Below are 5,301 nucleotides of genomic sequence, written 5' to 3'. Positions count from 1 at the left end.
TTAGACTCAAAGTGCTGCTTGTCAGAAAACATAATACTGTGTAGTTATGGATACTGCTGCTTATGAATGTGTGCATAACAGTGATCAACACATTACTGACACTGTTCAGACTGTGGGATGAAACATGACGCATTTCCAGCTGGTTAAACTCAAACATCACAGCATCATGAACAAAGGCAACAGCAGGATTGCAGCACTGCCAAACATTTCTGCTGTTCATCAGTGTTTGAGTGGCGTGAAATTAAGGTCAAGTATGTAACAATATGTGGATGATGCACTAGTAAGATTATAAAAGTACATAAAACATACTGGAAAGCATGGAAGTATGGACAATCAGTCACAATCTCTGGCCCCACTACGTGTTTTCATGTCCTGACTGTTGGGAACAGTTCAGCTGCTAACAGTGCTGTTCTGATGTCTTTTTCCGGGCAGGTTTTATAACAGTTCTGTTCATGTCAGATCCATGTCTGCCATCTGACCAGTGACTAATGAAAAGCTTTTGATGTCATTCATCCTTCAAACGCAAACGATAACATTGGTGAACTGAGTTGTCGTGGCCGAGTGGTTAAGGCGATGGACTAGAAATCCATTGGGGTCTCCCCGCGCAGGTTCAAATCCTGCTGACAGCGTTTAAGTGTTTTCATGTCAGGTCACAACTGATGGATTCAATATCAGACCTGAAAGAAACCTGCACAGCATGAAATCATCATCTTGCAGCTGCTGGCAACCTGTTTGAAAGCACTTTAAAAGGACCACCTCTGTTCTCTGCTGGCCCTGATACCCAGGTACCACCAAGACCCTGTTAAGAACTCTTCTCTTCTGGTGATTGGTGGATTCTGATGGAGGGTCATTCCATATCATATCAAATTAACCAGAGGGTCTCAGGATACCTTCTCAGATTTCTCTGCAACTCATCAAATTTCATCATCTGTCCAAACATATCTGATGAGATGTATGACATTTTATTCAATAGAGAATTACGGAGAGCTGCAGCCTATCTCTGCTGACCCTGGGCGAGAGGCAGGAAGGTCGTCAGCCCGTCACACAGCTCACGCAGAGAGACAGACAACCATGCATATTTACACTCACACATGCAGCCAACAGAATCAACAGTTAACCTTCACTCCATGTCTGTGGACTGTTCCAGGAAGCCAGAGCACCCACCAAACAACCTACGCAGTCACAGGAAGAACATGCAAACTCCACAGATAAAGGCCAGCAGGTGGAGAGTGGTAGGAGGCAGCAGATGGAGAGCTATGGAGGAGGTTCCATGGTGTAATGGTCAGCACTCTGGACTCTGAATCCAGCGATCTGAGTTCAAATCTCGATGGAACCTGCTGTTGGCAGAGTGCAACAAATAGAGAGTGTTCTGGTGGTTGTTACTCTTCCCCAATTAAGAGAAATAATGATGTTCTTCTTCTTAATACTGTTCATACGACAACTGCCCTCACAATGTACACATTGTTTCATGCAGTATGCATCCAACTGGGACGAAACGCTTTGTGTTAAAAATGCATATTTGACGTAATGTAAACTGTGATATTCTAAATCTTTCTCTGAAAAATATATACAATGGTAGTGAGGATAGTAGAAGGCGCCCAAAGTGAGTAAAGTCATTCAGTCATAAAAATCAGTCGGTCCCTTTTCAGAGTAATAAGATCTTGTTCGGATTGCTTGTTGAAAACAAATATGTCTTGAAAAATGTCATTTCTGATCTCTAGCTCTATCAAAAAGTTTAGAATGAAGCTGTCCATNCGAGAGGCAGGAAGGTCATCAGCCCGTCACACAGCTCACGCAGAGAGACAGACAACCATGCATATTTACACTCACACATGCAGCCAACAGAATCAACAGTTAACCTTCACTCCATGTCTGTGGACTGTTCCAGGAAGCCAGAGCACCCACCAAACAACCTACGCAGTCACAGGAAGAACATGCAAACTCCACAGATAAAGGCCAGCAGGTGGAGAGTGGTAGGAGGCAGCAGATGGAGAGCTATGGAGGAGGTTCCATGGTGTAATGGTCAGCACTCTGGACTCTGAATCCAGCGATCTGAGTTCAAATCTCGATGGAACCTGCTGTTGGCAGAGTGCAACAAATAGAGAGTGTTCTGGTGGTTGTTACTCTTCCCCAATTAAGAGAAATAATGATGTTCTTCTTCTTAATACTGTTCATACGACAACTGCCCTCACAATGTACACATTGTTTCATGCAGTATGCATCCAACTGGGACGAAACGCTTTGTGTTAAAAATGCATATTTGACGTAATGTAAACTGTGATATTCTAAATCTTTCTCTGAAAAATATATACAATGGTAGTGAGGATAGTAGAAGGCGCCCAAAGTGAGTAAAGTCATTCAGTCATAAAAATCAGTCGGTCCCTTTTCAGAGTAATAAGATCTTGTTCGGATTGCTTGTTGAAAACAAATATGTCTTGAAAAATGTCATTTCTGATCTCTAGCTCTATCAAAAAGTTTAGAATGAAGCTGTCCATTTGAAGTCAGGATGGCCGAGCGGTCTAAGGCGCTGCGTTCAGGTCGCAGTCTCCCATGGAGGCGTGGGTTCAAATCCCACTTCTGACAACAGATATTTAGACAACATTGACAACAAAGAAAGCACGACACACCTGGAGACACACAGCAGGTCAAGTTTCCAAGGACCAGGAATTGCAGGGCAATGTAGAAGCCGTAGAGATCAAAGGTTGTAGGCGTGTTTTGACCTGCCGTGGTAACCTCTGCCACCAACCAACCTTAACATCCAGTAGCAGTTGACGACAGGCCCAAATGGCCGAGGACGAGTGTGCCTCAGGAGAACTAGAACGAGAAATCCAATGAGGTCTTCCCTTGCAGGTTGAATGCTGCTGACAACATTGACCTGTTCTCAGAGGCTCCGAAACCACCACCTGTTCTCATCTGTGGTGGTTCGGAGCCTCTCCAAACCGTTTGTGCTGACAATCCATGAAATGAAAGCGGGGATGGTGATGTTTAAGTGAAGGTGTCATCACAAACAAGCTGGAATGTCATGTGAGTCACCAAACATTGATCCTCTTAATATTTTCATTTTCCACCTTCTCTTTCATGCTGTTCAACAAGTCCTCAGTCAAGAGGAGATGTAGGACCCTCCGCCCATGTCAGAAATGTCACATTTGAAATAGAGTAGTTCTGCAGTTACACCCACAGGTTGATTTTCACTGGGAGATCCAGCATACGGTGCGCGTATAAGGCCCCAAGTTTAGACGACGGCATGTCTATCAGCTTAGATCTTCAAGACACAAAGCTCAACCTTTAGAATTGAATTGCTGCTGATGAGAAAACAAAATACTGTGTAGCTATTGATACTGCTGCCTGTGAATGTGTGCATAAAAGTGATGAAATCATTACTGATACTGTTCAAATTGTGGGATGATGCACTGCGTAAACTCAGACTGTGCACTGGCAACAGCAGGATCACAGCACTGTCATACATAGCGCAAGTGTGGACAACTCTGTGTGCAACCAGAGGGCACAGTCAGGGCAATGCGATGGCCGGGAATCAAACCCAGGTCAACTGCTTGGAAGGCAGCTATGCTCACCACTATACCACCATCGCTGTGAGAAGGACAGACTTTGTTTACAAAACCAGGAGACACACAGACGGTCATCAAGGTAAAGGGGACGCAGCACACTGAGGTCAAAGTTCCAAGGACCAGGTATCCTCAGACAGTGTGCAAGTAAACAACCATCACAGCGGGTTAGGCTTAGGCTTAGGCTTAGGGTCAACCTCTAGCAGCAGTTGACGAGAGGCCCAAATGGTGGAGGACCAGTGCACCTCAGGGGTGCTGTCCAGAGCACCCTGGAGATTTGAGATTTGAGATTTAATCAACGCCTTCCTTCCATATTCTCTGCTACAAACAGATGACACTGAAACTGACTGATACAATCACTGCTGTGTCCAAGTACCAACTGGCTGGGACTAAAATGTGCACTCTCCTGTAGAGGTTCTCTTGCAGGTACCATCAAGCATGACAGTTCCTCTTCCTAGTCCCATCCAGCTCAGTGCAGTATTGTACAGCTCATCAAGTTTAATCAACTGTCCAAACACAAGTGATGAGACGTTGGACACTCAGTTGGTTTGGATAACTTTTGGGGTTTGTATTTTTCCATCAGCTATGCCCACTTTAATCTGTAGAGAGTCACAGAGAGCTGCAGCCTATCTCTGCTGACCTTGGACGAGAGTCAGGAAGGTTGCCAGCCCGTCACAAAGCTCACGCAGAGAGACAGACAACCATGCATATTTACATTCACACATGCGGCCAACAGGATCTCCAGTTAAACTTCACTCCATGTCTCTGCTTAATACTTTGAGTACATACAAGAGCTGCCCTCACAATGTACATATTGCTTCATGCAGTATGCATCCAACTGGGACAAACCACTTTGTATAAAAAATGCACATTTGACGTACTGTGAATTGAGAAATTCTAAAAAGCTCAGTGTTTAGAATTGAATTGCTGCTTGTGAGAAAACAAAATGCTGTGTAGCTATTGATACTGCTGCCTGTGAATGTGTGCATAAAAGCGATGAAATCATTACTGACACTGTTCAGATTGTGGGATGATGCACTGCAACTGTGTAAACTCAGACTGTGCACTGGCAACAGCAGGATCACAGCACTGCCAAACGTAGCACAAGCATGTACAACTCTGTGTGCAACCAGAGGGCACAGGCAGAGGAATGCGATGGCCAAGAATCGAACCCAGGTCAACTGCTTGGAAGGCAGCTATGCTCACCACTATACCACCATCGCTGTGAGAAAGGCAGACTTTGTTTGCAAAACCACCAGACACACAGACAGTCATCAAGGTAAAGGGGATGCAGCACACTGAGGTCAAGGTTCCAAGGACCAGGTACCATCAGGCAGTGTGCAAGTCCAGCAGAATCACCAGTTAACCTACCGTCTGTCTCTCGGCTGTTCCAGGAAGCCAGAGCACCCACCAAAAAATCTATGCAGCCACAGCACAAACATAAACTCCACACATAAGGACCCAGCTGACCAGCAGGTGGAGATCAATGGAGGAGGTTCCATGGTGTAATGGTCAGCACTCTGGACTTTGAATCCAGCGATCCGAGTTCAAATCTCGGTGGAACCTGATGTTGGCAGAGTGCAGCAAAGCAGGAGCCTTCTGTATGAAGTTCTGAGGGCTTTACTACGAACCAAGATTAGTGGGATAGCGAGGTATGCTGAGCTTAAAGCCAGAATCTTCAGTGCCATGAAGGTGGCTCTGTTTTTGCCTGGCTCCATCTTCACATATGCTGTGGAGC

The 5,301-nt window shown here is 45.3% G+C and overlaps 7 non-coding genes across 7 annotated transcripts; 5 read left to right on the top strand and 2 right to left on the bottom strand.

Moving 5' to 3' along the window:
- The first annotated feature begins 547 nt into the window (after positions 1-547).
- Positions 548-629, top strand: trnas-aga (transfer RNA serine (anticodon AGA)). Its single transcript has one exon. It is a non-coding gene; the product is annotated as a tRNA-Ser (tRNA).
- A 635-nt stretch (positions 630-1,264) lies between these two features.
- trnaq-cug (transfer RNA glutamine (anticodon CUG)) lies at positions 1,265-1,336 on the top strand. Its single transcript has one exon. It is a non-coding gene; the product is annotated as a tRNA-Gln (tRNA).
- Positions 1,337-2,005: 669 nt separating this feature from the next.
- Positions 2,006-2,077, top strand: trnaq-cug (transfer RNA glutamine (anticodon CUG)). Its single transcript has one exon. It is a non-coding gene; the product is annotated as a tRNA-Gln (tRNA).
- Positions 2,078-2,500: 423 nt separating this feature from the next.
- trnal-cag (transfer RNA leucine (anticodon CAG)) lies at positions 2,501-2,583 on the top strand. The gene has a single exon. It is a non-coding gene; the product is annotated as a tRNA-Leu (tRNA).
- Positions 2,584-3,517: 934 nt separating this feature from the next.
- trnag-ucc (transfer RNA glycine (anticodon UCC)) lies at positions 3,518-3,589 on the bottom strand. The gene has a single exon. It is a non-coding gene; the product is annotated as a tRNA-Gly (tRNA).
- Positions 3,590-4,714: 1,125 nt separating this feature from the next.
- trnag-ucc (transfer RNA glycine (anticodon UCC)) lies at positions 4,715-4,786 on the bottom strand. Its single transcript has one exon. It is a non-coding gene; the product is annotated as a tRNA-Gly (tRNA).
- A 271-nt stretch (positions 4,787-5,057) lies between these two features.
- trnaq-uug (transfer RNA glutamine (anticodon UUG)) lies at positions 5,058-5,129 on the top strand. The gene has a single exon. It is a non-coding gene; the product is annotated as a tRNA-Gln (tRNA).
- The last annotated feature ends 172 nt before the right edge of the window (positions 5,130-5,301 follow it).

The sequence above is a fragment of the Stegastes partitus genome, unplaced genomic scaffold (assembly GCF_000690725.1).
Source record: "Stegastes partitus isolate 25-593 unplaced genomic scaffold, Stegastes_partitus-1.0.2 Scaffold2907, whole genome shotgun sequence".
Taxonomy (NCBI): domain Eukaryota; kingdom Metazoa; phylum Chordata; class Actinopteri; family Pomacentridae; genus Stegastes; species Stegastes partitus.
Note: the sequence above shows the minus strand (reverse complement) of the source record. Positions and strands in the feature narration are given on the sequence as shown.